This window comes from Spinacia oleracea, chromosome 4, assembly GCF_020520425.1.
Source record: "Spinacia oleracea cultivar Varoflay chromosome 4, BTI_SOV_V1, whole genome shotgun sequence".
In the NCBI taxonomy this organism is placed as follows: Eukaryota; Viridiplantae; Streptophyta; class Magnoliopsida; order Caryophyllales; family Amaranthaceae; genus Spinacia; species Spinacia oleracea.
In genome coordinates, this window is record NC_079490.1 from 73,672,676 (window position 1) to 73,694,696 (window position 22,021).

General features: G+C 36.6%; 1 long non-coding RNA gene across 2 annotated transcripts; it reads right to left on the bottom strand.

Moving 5' to 3' along the window:
• Nucleotides 1–1,968: 1,968 nt before the first annotated feature.
• LOC110780380 (uncharacterized) lies at nt 1,969–21,514 on the bottom strand. 2 transcript variants are annotated; one of them, XR_008932991.1, is made up of 8 exons: nt 21,390–21,514; nt 9,443–9,535; nt 8,981–9,029; nt 5,556–5,745; nt 5,061–5,133; nt 4,892–4,960; nt 4,639–4,746; nt 1,969–2,284 (listed from the first exon to the last, which is right to left on the bottom strand). It is a non-coding gene; the product is annotated as an uncharacterized lncRNA (long non-coding RNA). The 2 variants fall into 2 exon arrangements; XR_008932990.1 differs by having other exon boundaries at nt 8,981–9,535.
• Nucleotides 21,515–22,021: the final 507 nt, after the last annotated feature.

The window sequence follows — 22,021 nt, forward strand, 5'->3', positions numbered from 1 at the left end:
CCAAACGCGCTCAAATGTTCGGACGAACTCTAATGGTGGTTCGGGCGAACCCGAGACTTGCAGGAACTCTAAATTTTCGGTTCGGTCGAACTCCGTTACGGGTTCGGTCAAATGAATTCTTTTGTTTTTGCTCTGCTTTTTGCTCTTTTTTGGATGATTTGCTGCGATTTTTGCTGGTTTGGGGTAACTGTTGCGATGGATGTAGCGTTGGTGGTGCGAATTGGCGAGGAGGGATGGACTGTGTTGCTGTTTGTGTGGTGGAAAGGAGCAGCGTGGAGAGGAGAGGGAGTTTGAGTGGTGGTGTAGGATATGGAGATGTGTAGTGTAGGTTAGGAGATAGGGGCTGCAGCTTGCAGGCTTGTTGATTTAGTAAGAGTTGACTTTTCTTGACCGTAGATCATAATTTGCTCGGCCTTGAAACTACTCTCCCCCTAAGACTTTGAATTTGCACTCGGGGTACCTACAAAAAATTAAACAAAAGGCTAGGGGAGAAACAAAATAAAATAAAATAAAACGAAAATAAATAATAAAAAACGAGAGTGACTTAAAAGAAATAGAAATTAATAACGAAAATAAACCAATTAATAATTACCTATAAAATTAACGAAATAAAGAAAAATAGATAAATGAAGAAAATAAATCCTAAAAACTAATATAAAAAAGGGTAATTACATTAAACTAAGTTATAAACATTCGAAATAAGAAATTAAGGAAAATAAAGATAAAAAATATTAAAAATAGAATAAAACGATTCAAATTATGCCTAAATTACTACCCTATGAGCGACATAAATGTCACTTATAAAATGCCCCCAAACTTGAGCTTTTGCTCGTCCACGAGCAAAATAATTAAGCACCAAGGGTAATAGGATAGAATGTTTGAGCAAAACGAGTTATTAAAATGCTAATCTAAGGAAAAATAGAAAATAGAAATCAAGGAAGGATATACACTAACTCACTGTCGTAGGAATCACGATTGCATTTAAGCACATGCAATAAGCTCTTTAAACCCCTAAATCGCTCTAGAGGGCGAGTGAGATCTCGCAAGGGTTTCCCACAAGATTAACCCATAACTCTTATTAAGCACAATCAAGATAATTCACCCAAAGTCATCTCATCAAGCATGGTTCACCAAACATGGTCGATTCAAACAAATTTTCAAAGCATAGCCATCATCAAAATGCATCCATAAGTTAGGAATATAGGGGATAGAGTAATCTAAGGTGCAAGAGAATAACAATCAAAGCATCGAATCATCAATTAGGTTCACTAAGGCATCGAAAAGTCAAAAATTGTTCTCAAATAGATAAATATGATCACGACCACCTAAAATGCACATTGACTCCCCCAAACTTGACTTTTGCTAAGAAAATCTTGGATTGTAAGATTAAGGAACTTGCGTAATGGGTCTAGAGTCTCGATTCTTGAGCCGCAATGACATTCATCATCACTAGGGAAAACTTTACTTAATAAATCTTCAAGCTCTCACTCAATCATCTAAACTAACCCACTTTCTCAAGGACTTGTGGTATTTACCACTTATTGACTTCTTTTTTTTCTTTTTGTAAACTTTAATAGGCTCATTATGCCTTGTGGGCTCATTGGCACCACTTATTGGGCTCACTAGTAGAAAAACATTCATTTGAGGCGTCACTTTTATATTCATTAGCGGCGTTTTAGGCGTAGCAGCAAATAGAGTGGCAGCAAATGAATGGTATTGATTTGCGGCGTTAAAAAACGCCTCAAATTAATCATTCATTTGCGGCGTAATGCAGAAAAAACGCCTCAAATGAATAGTATTGTATTTCGGCGTTTCTACCTAAACGCCTCAAACTTTGGTAAAATTGCGGGAGTTTAAACGCCGCAAATAATGTGTAACTTTTTTTGATAAATAATATATTATTTTTATATTCAACAATCCCAAAAATATAGAACCTGTACTCACGCCACATTTATACAACGTCCAAAAGTGTCATCAACCACCAATAACTTCCAAGAAACTTTGATTTTTACATATAAGTTAAACATCATATGTTTACAAAAATAAACCACCTAATAGTTTCAAGTCTATAATAACTATATCTTTTACACTTCATACGTTACAAAATTGCACCAAAAATATAATAAGGCAATTATATATGATTTTAATAGCATGAAACATCCACAAAAAGAAATCGATGAAGCGTTAATTACACACAATGTTCGGTGAAGTATGATGCCCATTTGTCTCGTATTTCATCAAATTTCTCATCGGTGAAAGGATCTCCACTCAGTGATGTGCAAACCTAACAAAATAATATATATATCATAAAATTAGTTATCTTCGGTTAGATGATCTAAAAAGTTGTTGTCTCCTAGGTCCTCGAACCATGGCTAAGCATGGAAGGGCGAAACCCTTAGAATCAAGAACCTTGACAACATGACAACAACATTATTCATGACAATAAAGCAACCAAAAATCGTGTGTCTTTCCATCAATAAAACTTACCACTTAAACAATAAAGGTCATATTTTGACTGTTATAGTCATATTCATGACAATAAATGTCATACCCGCGAACTTAGATTGGTACTCTAAACCCTTTAAATGTTTAATATACTTAGTATTAGGTTACTTAGAATCATTCTCATCTACTTTGGTTAAGTTATGTGCGTTTAAGGCTTTATTGATCATTATAGGTCATATTTTGACTATTATAGTCGTTTTTGCTCCCAACTCTACCCCGTGAACTTAGATTGGTATTCTAAACCCTTTAAATGTTTAATATACTTAGTATTAGGTTACTTAGACTCATTCTCGTCTACTTTGGTCAAGTTATGAGCATTTAAGGCTTTATTGATCATTATAGGTCATATTTTGACTGTTATAGTCGTTTTTGCTCCCAACTCAAACCCGTGAAGTTAGATTGGTATTATAAACCCTTTAAATGTTTAATATACTTAGTATTAGGTTACTTAGACTCATTCTCATCTACTTTGGTCAAGTTATGCGCGTTTAAGGCTTTATTGATCATTATAGGTCATATTTGACTGTTATAGTCGTTTTTGCTCCCAACTCTAACCCGTGAACTTAGATTGGTATTCTAAACCCTTTAAATGTTTAATATACTTAGTATTAGGTTACTTAGACTCATTCTCATCTACTTTGGTCAAGTTATGCGTGTTTAAGGCTTTAATGATCATTATAGGTCATATTTTGACTGTTATAGTCGTTTTTGCTCCCAACTCTAACCCGCGAACTTAGATTGGTATTCTAAACCCTTTAAATGTTTAATATACTTAGTATTAGGTTACTTAGACTCATTCTCATCTACTTTGGTCAAGTTATGCGCGTTTAAGGCTTTATTGATCATTATAGGTCGTATTTTGACTGTTATAGTCGTTTTTGCTCCCAACTCTAACCCGTGAAGTTAGATTGGTATTCTAAACCCTTTAAATGTTTAATATACTTAATATTAGGTTACTTAGACTCATTCTCATCTACTTTGGTCAAGTTATGCCCGTTTAAGGCTTTATTGATCATTATAGGTCATATTTTGAGTGTTATAGTCGTTTTTGCTCCCAACTCTAACCCGTGAACTTAGATTGGTATTCTAAACCCTTTCAATTTTTAATATACTTAGTATTAGGTTACCTCCACACTGCAACGCTGGTCAACTTTGACCAAAATCTCAAAAAAGTCAATCCTGGTCAACTTTGACCAGAACTAACATACAATAGAATTGCTGCGTGTGTTATGTTGTGTGTGTGTTCTACTGTCTGTGTTACCTGTGCTGTGTGTTTGTGTGTGTTGTGTGTATTTCAGGTGTGTGTGTGTGATGTGTGTGTGTTCTGATGTGCTGTGTCAGATAAACGTACAGATAGCTGAAAACAAAAACAGAAGCTTGCATCTGATCACAACTAAAAGTCTAAAACTAATCAGAACTGAAAGTCTAATCAGAACAAAGCTTGAACTGATCAGAACTGAAAGTCTGAAACTGATCAGAACTGAAAGTCTAATCAGAACAAAGCTTGAACTGATCAGAACTGAAAGTCTGAAACTGGTCAGAATTGAAAGTCTGATCAGAACAAAGCTTGTGTTTTGTTTCTTTCAACTGCGCCGATATGAATATTCTCCCAGGAAACTGTCATTCCTTCTTATCTTTAACATTTGAGATTTAAATTTTCTGTTTCATGCTTAAACAGACAACTATTTTTAATTTTATGCAAGACCTGTTCTCTTAGGTTCATTGGAAATCAAAGAATTATTGATGCATATAATGTGAACTCCAGTATATGACAATACTAACCATAACCATGTACTTCTGTGTGGTGTTAAGAAATTAGTAAACAGATACAAACTGTAAACCATGTACTTCTGTGTGGTGCTTGTTAAATCAAAATATCAAATTCAAAGAGCTCGATCAGTTCGCATGGTTAAGCAATATAATAAGGCACTCGGGTATTATTAGCAGTCTATGGTCAATTCTTGGATAAGAATATGAAATATCTCCTTGAAGTCCAGAAGTAATACTAACATACTATAATTGTAGTTGTAGCATTAGCTTTAGCCCATTACCAGAACTGAGCATACGTTATATCCCAATGATTACTAGTTTACTACACTACATAATTATGAAATACAATCTCCAGAAAGTTACCTCTCCCGTAAAATATACAGGACGCCCTTCTTTTGCTGCTTTGATTGCGTCAAACTTGCTTCCGTTGGCCTCCCTTATTCTTTGAGCAGCCCACTGAGATGGAACACCCTGCAGAATCGAAAACATTAATCATGATTATCATGAAATCTTTGCTAGACATGCAGAAGCAAGCATTTATGCTCCAATGTATGCATGCGGGCGGCTTGTTTTTATTATTTTAAAAAAAATCTATACTGATAGAGACTAAACTTACTTGGCAGTAAATCACCTCATGAAGTATCACATATAGTGGGTTCGTGTTGAAACCCCCCCAATTATCAAACTGCCATCCATGAAAGTTTCAAGCAAATAATTGTCATACCAAGTAACTAATAGAGTCAGTGTACTTGAATTACAACCTTACAAGTATTGGTTTTACTTACTGCATTCAGAAAGTAATAACTGAGTTGCTTTTGTGCACCTGGAGTTATAACAGGATCCCAGGCTCTCTTAAGCCTGTGAAAAACAGAGGAATTAAGGGAACGAACAAAGAAAAGAAGAAATTGGGAAGACTAAAGAATTACGGTATATAATTAGGGTCATTAATTTTTATGACTAAATAGTGACAAGGAGCTCAACAATTAGTATGCAAACTACACAGGCAGAGATCTCAAAATAGAATAAAAAGATGACATGAATCCTAAATACCTAGGATCAAAAGAATAGGAAACACACACGAACATTATTTTGTTTACTCTATAAATACACTTCTTTCCACTAGACTGTGAAAAGTTGGATCAAGCATGGAAAGGTTATGGGGAACAAATACTAGTTAAAACTTAGTTAAGATAAACAATACATGGAACATTGCAAAATATACAGCGTCTGTACTCGCAAACTATGCATGAAATCATGCAAAACAATCAAGAGACAAGTACCTAAGTCAATTTACACCTGACCCAAGATAGTCCAAGGCCCAGCTTCTGGAACAATGCTCTCTCTAATGAATTCAGCATTGTTCACAATGTTGTCTGCACGGAAATTTTTCAAATATTCAGCCAGAACTTCTGCAGATTTCATTTGCCGCGTAGAAGATGTGTTCAGGGGAGTTGACAAGCCTGTTCCACGCTGTATAAAAACTGCATCAGGTAACTCCAATAGGAAGCCAAGAACCATAACCTAATCCTAATAACAGTATTTGCAAATGAAGCTTCCTAAAAGTGAGCATACTTCAAGAAAAAAGCAGCATTGCAATTTTGCAATTAACACCCTTAAAATCTCAACTAACACAATTTCTATTTAATTAACCAACAGTCAAAAAAAATAAACCTAGTTGTATCATAATAGATGATCATAACACAAAATAGTTTCCATTTCAGAAACTAATGGGTCTAAATGAAGCAAAATGTTCACGAAGCAAAACTAATAGGTATAACTGTGATAAAATGGTGAAGAAAAATGTTCATGTGAAGTAACTCTTAAACATGTCAAGTTTAACATTTCATGGGGTTTATCCGCTAATCAGAATGATCCATGTATCACATTCCATCATAATTTGCCAAAATGAAAGCTTAGTGTGATTATACATAATGATAATATAAACAAGTGAACAAGTCAGAATAATAGCCAGAAATAACTATCTTACTTGAAGTTTTTGATGCACCAACTTCATCAACTGACAAGCAGCAAGGGACACTATACACCTCTCTGGCGAAAAAAGCAAATTGACAGCACAATCATTGTATGTGTTATTTATGAACTTAGGTCCTTTGCTGCTAAACTCCTGAGAGCTAATTGTTAGTACGTAATTCCAGCAGATGAGCACAAAGATATAAGACAGGTTGAATGAGACTTACTTCTGGAACAGTAAAGTCACATCGTAGAATCAACTGTCTAGCATTTGCCAGCATTTCTCTCTTTTTCCTCACAGCAAAGTGCACCTCCACGTTATCAGCAAAGTTGTTTAATCTTTCATCATTCTTATCAGATTCAGAAATGAACATAACCTCCTTTAAAACAGTCTCAAATTCAGAAGAAAAGTTCATGATCTTCTGAAAATCAACTAACTTTGGAGCATCATCATCTGGATTCATAGAAACTGTATTATTTTCTGAGGCACTTCTTTTGATCCATTGCAGATAATTGAAACAAGTCAAGTGTTTTTGAAAGAAGCAATTGAAGCAGATAGAATGCGCAACATGACTTTCAAAAGGAAGAATACACATTCAGAAACAGATTGGTCTAGCACTAATGAAAACAGGCTGATTCTAAAAGGTTTATCTGATGATAATGCAGATGTACTTATAGTTGATGGGGCATGGAAAAACTTAAAGAAGAAAGGGAGTATGATTGCTGCAGTAGGATGGGGTATAGAAGTAAATGGAAGAATTGTGTGTGCAGATGGTCAGAGAGTACAAGCAGTAAATGCTGGACAATCTAAAATGAAGGCAATTTTGGCTGGTATGCAGAAAGCTGTATCTCTTCAAGTTCGATGTTTAGCAATTCTCACTGATTGGTACAACAGTATTAAAGCATTAAGGGAGTTTCCTGAATGTAGATTAGAACTGGTTTCAATTTGCAGTGAGATTAGAATGATAGCTGATAGTTTTGAACACTGCTCCATTGTCAAATGTAGTAGAAATAGAGTTAAGTTTTCCCATGATCTGGCTCAAAAAGCTAGAAAATATGGGTGATTCTTCCTTTGTGTGTTTTTATCTTCTGCCAAAAAAAAACAGAGCAGCCTTCTCCTGGCAAAGACCAGTTAATAGACAACACCTGAATCAGTTTAAAGCCAATAAAACCTAGGGTCATTATTAGCTCTCCTCAGAGCTAGTCTCATATATCAGGCCATTATCCAGCTGATATAAACCAGTTTAAAGCTAATAAAACCCTGTAAACAGTAGTCAAAGTGTACTGGCGTTATATACAACACCCATGAATAACCTAGGAGCATAAAGGCAAAGGGGGCATGTTGTCACAAATCACAAATAATAAAGCTCTAAATTATTCTGGGACTTGTCCGCAGTAAACCTTAGCCTACATTAGAACTAATGAGAGGAGGTAGGTGAAGCTTTTGGATGCTATTAAAGGGGAAACCCATAGTTTGGGAGTCATCTAAGTAGGACATGGAAAGTAATAAGTTAGAGACAGAAGTACAACACAACACCAATCAACCAATTGGTAATTGTATCTTGCCAAAGACCACCCAAGAAAGACGTTCCTAGCTGAAACATAGTAGATAAATAATACGAAAAGAAGTGTAAAAGTTATCTAAATCTATACCAGCAATAACTTGTGCATAACAGCAGATGCTACAACTTAGAACAACAACAACATCAACAACAGATTGTGCATAGCAGCAACAACATCTCATAATAACAGCATAGTATAACAACAACAACAACAACAGATAGCAACAACACAGTATAGTAGAAGCAACAATACATCAGACAACAACATCACAATACATCAGAAGCAACAAATGCCAATCTATTTCAGGAGTTGTTTAATTTCTTCAAATCTCTACAATATGCTGCTCAAAACTAAACCAGAAAAGCTGGTAATTGAGTTCTTTTGTCCTACAGTGAGCTAGTATGATACTCCTACACATGCAATCAAAATTTAGCAACCTCCAACAATAAATAAAGATAGGTTCTAATAAACTTCTTCCACAATAAGACTTCTAGCTAAAGAGCAGACTCAACTATCTCAACTGCGACCTACTTTACACAGAGAGATGAGGGACACACCCTTTGTCGCCTTCTGAAAATTGATTAGTCAGGTGTGTTTCTGGGCTAAGATTCAACGAAGTAGCAAGACTTATCACCTACCACAAGACACTTTTTCCCCTTCCTGGTAAAGATACTAAAAATTTAAGCACCGCCAAGATACATTTATAAAACAAGGGGATTGAAACCTCAGATTTAAGCTAAGTGTATTACTCTATACTCTTGTATTGCCGACGTCTAGTTCCAAAGAGCAACAATGAACAATATAACCGTGTAATATAACTCATATGTTCCTCAACAATAACAATCAAACAACAGTGTCCAACACTACCACTACAATATCAAAACTTAATATACTACAGTATGTACAGACATTCTTTAGACTTTATATCACCATAATCAGTAGTCGTACAAGAAAAAGTTGTATAAGTCCAAATTTTCTCAATCATTTGATTGTTTAATTTTAATCACCTAAAGTAGAACTAAGTACTTGCTAAATCACCATAATTTAGTGTATTGAAAAGATCCAACAACAAGAGATAATGAAAGTTGAAACAAAATAACGATACCATAACAACTCACTCAAGTTAATTATCAGAACAACAAAAATTAATAACTTCAATTTAAAAATTCACCTTCTGAATTATATTATAGCACTTGATGTTGCAACAACCTCCCTGATTTCTGCACTCATTTTAAACAAAACCCAGAAAATATAAATAGACAATTAAAGTAAAACTCATGTTTTAGCAAGTAAAAGTATGTCTTATTGGAATAAAACTCGTGTTTCTCTCAAATTTGAGGTCCTCTTTCTTCCAAGCACCTGACCTAAAAATCAAATTTTCATAATAAATTAGACACACGAAATTACCTGACCTCAAATTCGAAGGATTTTTAAGGTTTTTAAGCGAAAATTTGAAATTGATAATTAGGGTTTTACAGTTTCAGCGGGAGAGAGGAGAGGGGACAACAAGAGAGAAATAATTCGATAATTCAAACATATTCATGTAAAATTGAGAGACTGAAACAAGGGGAATATAGTAATTGAACGGAAAAAATGGAAAGGAGGAGGAGAGACGAGTGGAAGCATAATTTACCTTTAGTAAGAACGGCGACGGTGGATATGAGTTCGAAGGCCAGACAATGACGGTGGAGATGAATCTCAAGCTTCATTTTTTCGGCGAGACTCGCTGGTGAAGAAAGAAATCAGGGTCAGACCCAGTTTAGGGAGGAGGTTTTATGAAATGACGAGAACCTAAACAAAGAATTATGCGCGGGGTGAAATTTTGTTCCTGCATTGGGAGCTAGAACATTGCAGCGTTATACATGACGACGCCGCTAACTAAAAATTAACACCGATTCGAGGCGTTATAATTAAAACTAACGCCGCCAATGAATGCTCCTTCACCTGATTCCTCCATTTTATCATTTAGTTAGAGGAGTTTTTAAATTAACGCCACTAACGCATAGCAGCAAATAAATATTTTTCTACTAGTGATGCTTGATTCCCATGGTTGCTACATGTGCGTTGTGTTTCACTTGTGGCAACGGTTTAGTCAATGGATCCGCGACGTTGTCGTCAGTTCCAACCTTGAAAATCTCGATTTCTTTTCTTTCAACGATCTCTCGAAGTGTGTGAAATCGCCGCAGTACGTGCTTGGACTTCTGGTGGCTCCTAGGCTCCTTTGCCTGGGTAATGGCTCCGCTATTGTCACAATACAAAGCCACTGGTTCTTTAATGGAGGGGACAACACCAAGTTCTTCGATGAACTTCCGAATCCAAACAGCTTCCTTTGCTGCTTCTGAGGCAGCAATGTACTCGGCTTTAGTTGTAGAATCCGCAATAGTGCTTTGCTTAGCACTTTTTCAGCTTACTGCTCCGCCGTTGAGGTAGAACACAAACCCAAACTGTGATCTGAAATCACTTCTGTTTGTTTGAAAGATTGCGTCCGTATAGCCCTTAACAATCAACTCACCTGTACCACCATAAACCAGAAACTGGTCCTTGGTCCTTTTCAGGTACTTTAGGATGTTCTTGGCAGCAGTCCAATGCGCCTCACCTGGTTCTGACTGGTACCTGCTCGTTGCACTGAGTGCGAACGAAACATCCGGCTTTGTACAAATCATAGCATACATGATCGATCCAATAGCCGAAGCGTATGGAATTCCACTCATCTTTCTACGCTCATCAGATGTTTTGGGACACTGATTCTTGCTTAGATATATGCCATGTGACATGGGTAGATGGCCTCTCTTGGCTTCCATCATATTGAACCTAGCTAGCACTTTGTCAATGTAAGTGCTTTGGCTTAGTCCAATCATCCTCTTAGATCTATCCCTATAGATCTTGATGCCCAATATGTACTGTGCCTCTCCTAAATCCTTCATTGAGAAACACTTCCCGAGCCAAGTCTTTACAGACTCCAACATAGGAATGTCGTTTCCAATAAGCAGTATGTCATCAACATACAAGACTAGTAATGCAATTTTACTCCCACTGACCTTCTTGTATACACAAGATTCGTCCTGATTCTTGATGAAGCCAAACTTATTGACTGCTTCATCAAATCGTTTATTCCAACTCCTTGATGCCTGCTTTAGTCCGTAGATGGACTTCTTAAGCTTTCATACCTTTCCTTGGTTCTTTTGATCGACAAAACCCTCCGGGTGTGTCATAAACACATTCTCTTCAAGAACACCATTCAAGAAGGAAGTTTTGACATCCATTTGCCATATTTCATAGTCATGAAAAGCGGCAATTGCAAGGATTATCCGAATAGACTTAAGCATCGCGACTGGAGAAAAGGTTTCATCGTAGTCAACGCCGTGAACTTGCCTGTAACCTTTTGCTACCAATCTAGCCTTGTATATGTATACAATTCCATCTTTGTCTTTCTTCAACTTAAAGACCATTTGCATCCGATAGGTGTGAACCCATCCGGCAAATCAACCAAATTCCAGACTTGATTTTCAGACAAGGAGTCTATTTCAGATTGCATGGCCTCTAACCATTTAGTGGAGCTTGGGCTCGTCATAGCTTGCTTGTAAGTCATAGGTTCATCACTATCCAATAAGAGAACGTCTAAGTTTTCAGTCAAGAGGACGCCTGTCCATCTGTCCGGTTGAAAAATAGTTCTATTTGACCTACGAGGGGCAACAAAGTTTTGAGGAACTACTCCCACTGGCTCTTCTAAAGACCTTGGAGGTTCATCAACCTGAACTTCTTCTAAAGAGTTCTGAGTTTGTTGTTCGTCTCGAATCTCTTCGAGGTCTATTATTCTCCCACTTGTCAATTTGGAAATATGATTTCTTTCCAAAAAGACACCGTCACGAGCAACGAAAACCTTGTTGTCTGACTTGTTGTAGAAATAATACCCCATTGTTTCTTTTGGATACCCAACGAAGAAACATTTGTCAGATTTAGGTTGTAGCTTGTCCGAAATTAATCGCTTCACATATGCTTCGCAACCCCAAATCTTCAGAAAAGACAACTTTCGAAGTTTCCCAGTCCATAATTCGTATGGAGTCTTTTCAACAGCTTATGACGGAGCACGATTCAGTGTGAGTGCTGCAGTTTGCAATGCATGTCCCCATAACTGTAAAGGAAGTTCGGCCTGACCCATCATTAACCTGACCATATCGAGTAAGGTCCTGTTTCTCCGTTCCGACACTCCATTCCATTGAGGTGTCCCCGGAGCAGTGAATTCAGAAAGAATACCGCATTCTTTTAGATGGTCATCAAACTCGTGGCTAAGATATTCACCTCCTCGATCCGATCTTAGATCTTTGATTTTCTTGCCATGTTGATTCTCTACTTCATTTTGAAATTCTCGAAATTTCTCAAACGATTCAGACTTGTGCTTCATTAAGTAAATATATCCATATCTACTGAAGTCGTCTGTAAACGTTATGAAATAGCTGAAATCACCTCTAGCTTTCGTACTCATAAGCCCACATACGTCCGTATGTATTAGCCCTAGTAGTTCGCTTGCTCTTTCTCCCACCTTTGAGAAAGGTTGCTTTGTCATTTTGCCAAGTAAACAAGATTCGCATTGATCAATCTTCTCTAAGTCGAATGATTCTAGAATTCCTTTCCGTTGAAGTAATTCCATGCGCTTTATGTTTATATGGCCTAATCGACAATGCCACAGAAATGTGAGATCTGAATCACCAGTTTCAGCCTTTTTGGTATTTATGTTATAAATGTGTTTGGTCATATCTAGCACATAAAGACCGTTTTCTTGTTGTGCTGAACCATAAAACATTCCATTCAATGAAAAAGAACAACTATTGTCTTTAAATTGAAATCTAAAACCTTTAGAATCCAAACTTGAAACGGAAATGATGTTTCTGGTGATACTAGGAAAATAGTAACAACTTTCTAGTTCCAAAACAAACCCACTAGGAAAAGAAATAAAATAAGATCCTACGGCTAATGCAACAATCCGTGCTCCATTTCCCACGCGTAGATCCATCTCGCCTCTATCAAGCTTTCTACTTCTCCTTAGTCCCTGCGAATTGGAACATAAGTGTGAGCCACAACCAGTATCTAATACCCAAGAAGTTAAACTTGCAAGATTATAATGTATAACATATATACCTGAAGTAGAAGCAACGTTCCCGTTCTTCTCATCTTCCTTCTTCTTCAAGCAATCCCTCTTCCAATGCCCCTTCTTCTTGCAGTAGAAGCATTCAGAGTCGGTAGGAGAACGAGTCACCCTCTTCTGTTTACCAGAATTGGTGCCTTTGGACTTGGATGAGGGCGTAGCCTTGCCCTTACCCTTCTTTCCCTTATTCTTGCCTGATTTCTTGAAGTTCTTGCCCTTACGCACCATAAGCATAACGTTGCTTGTTCTCTTGTTTGAGCGTCTTTTTAGCGGTTTTCAGCATACCGTGAAGCTCAGTAAGAGATTTCTCCATGCTGTTCATGTTGTAATTCAACTTGAACTGATCATATCCATTACGAAGCGAATGGAGAATGATGTCAATAGCCATTTCATTTGAGACGTCAGAATCTAGAGCTCTCATGTTCTCAAAGAGTCCAATCATTTTAAGAACATGTGGGCTCACTAGTTCTCCTTTCTTGAGCTTAGTCTCAAGGATCAACCTCTAAGTCTCGAATCTTTCGATTCTGGCTTGGTCCTGAAACATGTTCTTCTACTCCGAGATGATTTGGTAAGCATCCGAGTTAATGAACGTTTTCTGAAGTTCAGGACTCATGGATGCAAGCATCACACATTTGACATCCCTGTTGGCCTTAATCCAACGATTATGGGCAGCTTGAGTTACCTCCGGCCCAGCCTCTTCTGGTAACTCTTCCTCAAGGACATATTCCTTTTCCTCATGCATAAAAACTATTTGTAAGTTCCTTTGCCAGTCGAGGAAATTGTTGCCATTCAACTTCTCTTTGTCGATAATTGAACGCAGATTGAAAGTGTTATTGTTTGCGGCCATTTGATTACTACAATAGAAAAGAATTTGCAATAAATAACCATTCATAACCTTCAATAACTTTGAAATAAAAGCAAACATGCAATCATTAAAGCTATTAAAACATTTCATTCATGCAAAAAGCAAAAAACATGGTCCAAAATGAATGAAACGATTCCAAGACCCCAAAAGTCCTAAATCCTTAAGCATCTTTTGCATGTCTTAAGTAGTTTAAGATTTTAGGTAAGCAAAACCTATTGCTAGTAATCTCCAAATTACTCTTGGTTAATAAATTAATGCCATAATATATCTCATTGCCACAACATAATGCCATTGTCATTTGAGTTGTAACCACAATAACCGTGCTCCTTTAGGACGCCTTACCACCTAAGTCAACTAAAATAGCACCTCGCTTTAGCGTAAACCTACTACCTTAGATCCTTAGATTTTTGTAAGTGCTTGATTTGGAAGGCAATTTTTAAACTCAATATTACTTGGACCTAGTTGTTTCTATGTTGGTTCGATTATTTAGTGAACTTAATCTAATCGATTCATACGAAACAACCTGTTCATGCAAAGCATACATACATTCATACATTCACGCATAATATATATATGGTGATCTAGTATGGCCCAAAACATCTTGTCTTGAAGCATCCAATCTTCATCACCTCCTTGTTAGCTTGGCATCGTCTTGAATCTTCGTTCAAATGCTAACTTAAAGTTCTAAACTTAGAAATACTTGAAAATAATAAAATTACATCAAAATATCCATGGTACGCAGACCATATTTAAAACTTTACATTCAAAGATAGAACGGTACGCAGACCGTATTTAGCTATCCTAAATTGGCCATACTAGTCACTTTGGAGTACCTGCATTACATAAAATATACATTCTATGCATTCATCCATTCGTGTGCTAAAACGAACGGCCCATGTAAATATGCAAGTGTTTACGTGAATTAATTAAAATTCACGTTCACATAAACGCGTCCTGAAAGATTAATCAATTTCCAAATTATTAATCCTTAGACTTTATTCTAATTAAAATTGAATTTAATTAAAATAATGCGACCTACGAAAATAATTAAAATAATTATTTCATTTTAATTTCATTTAGTGGCTCCCACTCAAAACAATAATTATTCCGGATAATTAATTATGAAATATTAAATTAAAACTCGCGGCCCGGCCCAAGCAAATAAAATATTAAATTATATATCCCGTTAGCCCAAATTAATGCAAATATGCGAAGCCCAACGAAATAAACAATTTTCAACGAAAAAGTTCAATTACGTAGTTTGGCTAGGCCTGCGCCCAGCCCAATGCCCTTGCGTGTGGCCTACGAGGCGACGAGCAAGCTCGCCCAGCGCGCACGAGGCACGTAGCACGCTTGTTGCTGCCCGTGTCGCTGCGGCTCGGCCATCGCATAGCAGCCCGTATGGCTCGTCGAGCCATACATCCACCACACATCGTGTTCGTGCCTTTGGTTCGTGATACGGACCAACTTAATTAAAAATAAATTTAATTTCACGAACTTGCATTAACATTATTTTTCAAAAAGTTACGATTTTTATTTTCGAAAAACAACGATTTTTAACGATTTAATAAACTTCAACGACAATCCAATTTCGTAAAATTATTAAATCAAAGGCTAAAATTATTCAAATTTTTATGAACGAACGAATAAACATTAAAAATTTGAACTTTCAATTAATAAAATCCGAAGCTTTAAATCGTTCATTAACATTTAAATTTCAGATTTTTAATAATTTGGTTTAAGTGCGATTAAAATTAACGAAACCATTCAAAATTTTAATCCAATAATTTTTAAAATTATCCACCGACCCATGAAATTATATCCCCTTTCCCCATTAACCTAATTATTAAACCAAAATTAATTAAAATTCAATTAGGGTTTCAAATTTTACGAATTGGGGAAAGGCAAAATTAGGGTTTATACTTATCAGAAAAATCTGAAATTTTTACCATAGATCAAGAATATACCCAACAACATTGTTTCAAAAGTTCATGCAATTCGAATTACTGTCCGACACTTTTAATTTTTAATGAAAAATTAACAAAAACGCCCATAAAACGACACTTCGAGGCCTGTTTTTGCAATTCCGTTCCCATGCGTTGATCTTAGAAAATCCTTTTCAATCAGATTAGGGTTTTAAAACTCGAAAAAATGAATATTTTTTATTTCGGACCTGATTATTACGCAATTCATCCAATAATTCGTAAAAATTCCGAAAATTCAATAAAAATTCAAATTTTTCGACAGATGCAAAAACAATTAAATCATGCTAAAACATGCTTTGAATACATAAGGCTCATGATACCACTGTTGGGGAATAAAGTTAAACATAATAACATGTGCGGAAACAATTCCCAAAGCCAGGAAACATGTATAAAGCACAGCTTAAGCAGACTTACGTTTGAAGCGTGTTTTCCACAAATTGTCAACGAACACGAACTTAGAACGCCACTTGTCGTTCCTCTACTTGGTTCACCGACACAATCAGATCCGTCTTGATTATCGTAGCTTAGACAATCGATCAAGAGTTTGTGCTTTTGGGAAGAACTCACTTTGGAGGCACAGAGAGAATTAGGGTTCTCTGTGTCTAGGGTTTCAGTAATGAATTGTGTGTGTTGGAATAATACAATTGACCTATTGTATTAATGATGTAACCGACCAAGACTAAAGAGCCTTGACCGGCCACATACACAAGCACACGGACCACACCCCGCCGGCCAGCAACACACACTGCAGGTCAAAGCCCACAGCGCGCGCGCGCCGAGCAGCTGGGCCATGGGCCTGCTCGCTCGTCGCTACGTGTTGCTGCTGTTGCGTGCTCGCGCCCAATGGGCTGGCCTTGCTCGCCTTTGCTCGCGAGCTTGCTGGCTCGTTGGGCCTTGCACGCTTAAGTGCTTGGCTCGACGGGCCGGCAACTCCGATGCCCTTCGTATTCGCGATTTAATATATTTCCGATATATTATTTATCGTTTCGTATTCGACGAATCACCGTCGTACGATACGATTTATTCGTGTCGCACAGCTTACGAATATTCGCGATGCGATATGCGATTCCGATGCAAGGTCGTATCGTATAATACGTTTTCCACCTAATTCCCGAAAATCTATTAAATAAATTTCCGATTCATTTAATCCGGTGATCTGTTACGTATCATTGGTGTGACCTTGTAGGCCGGTTCAGTCAAGAGTAAGCTGTGAGTTCAATATCCATTAGAACTCACTGATCGGAAGCATTGCTCCAGCTAGCTGTTCCGATCACTTGATCTCACTTAATTAATTGTTCGCAATTAATCTGAACCTTTGTATTAAACTTAATGCACCTTGGGTGAAGGACATATTTCCTTCAATATGTACACGCCCGAATGTTGCGTACGCACTCAGTGCTATGAGCAGATACCACTTAGACCCAGGAGAGGCGCATTGGACTGCTGCCAAGAATATTATGAAGTACCTGAAAAGGTACAAAGATGATTTCATGGTCTATGGTGGAGATGATGAATTAATTGTTAAAGGCTATACGGACGCAAGTTTCCAAACCGACAAAGATGATTTCAGATCACAGTCTGGGTTTATCTTCTGCCTCAACGGAGAAGCAGTAAGCTGGAAAAGTGCTAAACAGAGCACCATTGCGGATTCTACAACTGAAGCGGAGTACATGATCACGGTAAAAACTAGGTCGTTACTAGTCTCTCCTAATCAAACAAATTACCTAAACTAACCAATAAACACAATTAAAGCGGTAAGCAAGGGTCGGAATCCACAAGGACTAAGGTGCGCTAATTTATGCTAATCGAACAACAAGTTAGGTCGAAACGGGGTTTTCGAAAATCCTAATAGACTAAAACTAATTAAACTAAACTAAGAAACCAAAAGTAAACGAGATTAGGGAATGGTAACAACAAATCATGGAATGGACATAAAAGAGCTAAAAACGGGGAAGATTCACAAGTACTACATGAATAGGCGTTGAATTCACAAATAGCTCCAACTATCTCCCGACGTGCGAGCAATTTCCCTTAGAATCAAACATGAACTCCCGTTCTACACTATCATCCCGGGGTAAGTTAAAGTCCAATTCAACCAAATAGTCAAGTTTAGGTCTTTAATCCCTTTGCAACCCAACTAGACTACTCCAATCAATCATGGAACACTTAATTGATCAAGTTAAATGCAACACGTATCGGAAATGCTTAAACATGTAATAATTTAATTATGAAAATCTCTAAAATCTAATCACAAACACCCAAACCAATCAATGTTGAGTTTTCACCAAACCCTAATCAAAACACTACTCCATAAACATAAAAACACAAAATTTAAAGAAATTAACAACTAAAAACATGATTCTAAACAATAATAACAACTAATCTAAACATGAATCATTAAACTAAATAAAAATAATTAAACTAATTAAAACGATAAATAAATAAAACAATAAATGAAGAAATAAATGAGAGAGTAAGAAAGTGCTCATTGATTAATTGGTTGATCATCAAAACAAAGTTGTAGTTCCTTGAAATTGAAAAGCCCCAAATTTTTCATTGATTTTCCTCACTTTCCCACTCTAAACTAAACTAATGAAAACCCTAAAAATGTTCAAAAGAAACAAATTTAAAAAAATGGAAAAGAAAATCTAAAAAGACAAATAAATTAAAAGATGGAGAAAAGAAAAGAAAAAAGAAGAAAGGAAAGGAAAGGGAAAAAGGAGAAAAAAGGAAAAAGGGAAAAGAAAGAAAATGAAAACAAAATCCCTAAAAACAAAACAATCAGATAAGGGAGAAGAAAGGAAGAAAATAAAAGAGAAAAAGAAATTAAAAAAAAAAAAGTGGAAAATAAACCCCCAAATTAATTCCAACCACCAGACCCCTCCTTTTCGTTCCTTCCTTCCTTTCGTCTTTTTCTTCCTCCTCTTTCGATCCTCATCACCACAGTCAATAATCATCAATCCTCAATCGATCCCCCATCATCACCGTCAATCCTCATCATTGATCCATCATCACCTTCAGCAATCAAACGACCCATCATCATCATCAATTCAATTCAAGGGCGCAAATTCGCTGCTCATTAACAATCAATCGTAGCCGTCGAGCTTCATTAATTTCGTACAACCAAACGCGCTCAAATGTTCGGACGAACTCTAATGGTGGTTTGGGCGAACCCGAGACTTGCAGGAACTCTAAATTTTCGGTTCGGTCGAACTCCGTTACGGGTTCGGTCGAATGAATTCTTTTGTTTTTGCTCTGCTTTTTGCTCTGTTTTGGATGATTTGCTGCGATTTTTGCTGGTTTGGGGTAACTGTTGCGCTGGATGTAGCGTTGGTGGTGCGAATTGGCGAGGAGGGATGGACTGTGTTGCTGTTTGTGTGGTGGAAAGGAGCAGCGTGGAGAGGACAGGGAGTTTGAGTGGTGGTGTAGGATATGGAGATGTGTAGTGTAGGTTAGGAGATAGGGGCTGCAGCTTGCAGGCTTGTTGATTGAGTAAGAGTTGACTTTTCTTGACCGTAGATCATAATTTGCTCGGCCTTGAAACTACTCGCCCCCTAAGACTTTGAATTTGCACTCGGGGTACCAACAAAAAAATAAACAAAAGGCTAGGGGAGAAACAAAATAAAATAAAATAAAACGAAAATAAATAATAAAAAACGAGAGTGACTTAAAAGAAATAGAAATTAATAACGAAAATAAACCAATTAATAATTACCTATAAAATTAACGAAATAAAGAAAAATAGATAAATGAAGAAAATAAATCCTAAAAACTAATATAAAAAAGGGTAATTACATTAAACTAAGTTATAAACATTCGAAATAAGAAATTAAGGAAAATAAAGATAAAAAATATTAAAAATAGAATAAAACGACTCAAATTATGCCTAAATTACTACCCTATGAGCGACATAAATGTCACTTATAAAATGCCCCCAAACTTGAGCTTTTGCTCGTCCACGAGCAAAATAATTAAGCACCAAGGGTAATAGGATAGAATGTTTGAGCAAAACGAGTTATTAAAATGCTAATCTAAGGAAAAATAGAAAATAGAAATCAAGGAAGGATATACACTAACTCATTGTCGTAGGAATCACGATTGCATTTAAGCACATGCAATAAGCTCTTTAAACCCCTAAATCGCTCTAGAGGGCGAGTGAGATCTCGCAAGGGTTTCCCACAAGATTAACCCATAACTCTTATTAAGCACAATCAAGATAATTCACCCAAAGTCATCTCATCAAGCATGGTTCACCAAACATGGTCGATTCAAAAAAACTTTCAAAGCATAGCCATCATCAAAATGCATCCATAAGTTAGGAATATAGGGGATAGAGTAATCTAAGGTGCAAGAGAATAACAATCAAAGCATCGAATCATCAATTAGGTTCACTAAGGCATCGAAAAGTCAAAAACTGTTCTCAAATATATAAATATGATCACGACCACCTAAAATGCACATTGACTCCCCCAAACTTGACTTTTGCTAAGAAAATCTTGGATTGTAAGATTAAGGAACTTGCGTAATGGGTCTAGAGTCTCGATTCTTGAGCCGCAATGACATTCATCATCACTAGGGAAAACTTTACTTAATAAATCTTCAAGCTCTCACTCAATCATCTAAACTAACCCACTTTCTCAAGGACTTCTGGTATTTACCACTTATTGACTTCTTTTTTTTCTTTTTGTAAACTTTAATAGGCTCATTATGCCTTGTGGGCTCATTGGCACCACTTATTGACTCGAACATGACTCTTAGGCTTTCGCCTTGTGGGCTCAAATGCACCACTTATTGGACTCGAAATATTAATCACAATATTTTTGTTCTACAATCCAATTAACTCTTAGAATAGCTTATTCGAGGGAATGAAGTGCATCAAAGGGAATTAAGGTAGCAAAGAACATCCAAAAGAGAACAAAACAAACTCTTTTCAAACCAAAGCTCACCATTTAGAATTATCGAAAACTTTTTCAAGTTGAGACTCAAGCAACAAAGATTAAGCTATCCCTAATCTCCCTAACTCACACATGCAAATATCCAACGGAAATACATCTACTCAATTATCCAAATGACAAGAAAGGAAATCCACATTAAAAATCATCGAGATTCTTTCTTTGGACAAGCAAATCATTTTTAGTGCTTTTATTCAATCACTTGGGACTTTTTTTTGGATTTTCTAAACTTTTTTGGATTTTTTTTTTCATTTTTTTCAGAAGTTTGAAAGAAAAGATAAATAAAAAGAAATAAATAAAGAAAATATTTTTGGATTTTAAATTTTATTAAAGAAAAGAAAATAAAGAAATAAAAAGAATGAAGCCTCCCCCAAGCTAGCGAAAAGCTATCCCCCCAAGTTAGAATTAAGCATTGTCCTCAATGCTTGAAACAAAGACTCGAGGGAAGGGGGGGGGGGGGGGGAAGAAAACACGCATTCAACCAATATACATAGTTCCGCAAATCACAACACATTAAAGAAAGAGAAATGGAGGCAACCAGATCAACATTTTCAACCATCCAACCCCAATGCTCCAACAAGTCATAAGACAATCAACTCATAGAATAATGAAAAGAGGGAGCGGAGAGACACTACCGGATAGTGGGTGGGTGTAAATACCCACAAATGATTCAATTTCTCCATTTGAAATAAACTTTCTCCAAAATCGTGCTTTGTTTCCATATGCTATCGAGAATGAACATTTATTCCGCTTAAGTACCTAAAACAAAATCAAGAATTGAAATGAAAAATAAGTAAAATTCAAAAGAAATAAGAAAATGAAAGCAATAAAACACGGGTTACTTCCCGAGAAAGGCTTGTTTAAGGTCCTAAGCATGACCTTTCTAGTAAATACCAAGTCAATGATCTCAAGAGTTTATCATATGCACTAGCCCACATTTCATTAGATAGATCATACGCAATCACAAGATGCAATGCATGCATAAAGTATGATAAAACTCGATGCCAATGAGGAGAAGGATGCCTAAAAGAGGAAGGATCAAAAGAAAAAACAAGAAAATAGGAAAAAGAAGAATCAAAATAGGGAGATGAAAAAGGAATAGGCAAACTCTCCTCAAGAAACTCTTTTCGGTTGGCAAATTTACATTCACGCTCAATTAGAATCGACTTGAACACTTGAAAACAAAATGGAGCAAAGAGCTCTTCCACACCATCATCGAGACACTCACTCAAGGAGGAATGAGTAGGAATATAATCCCCAATACTCA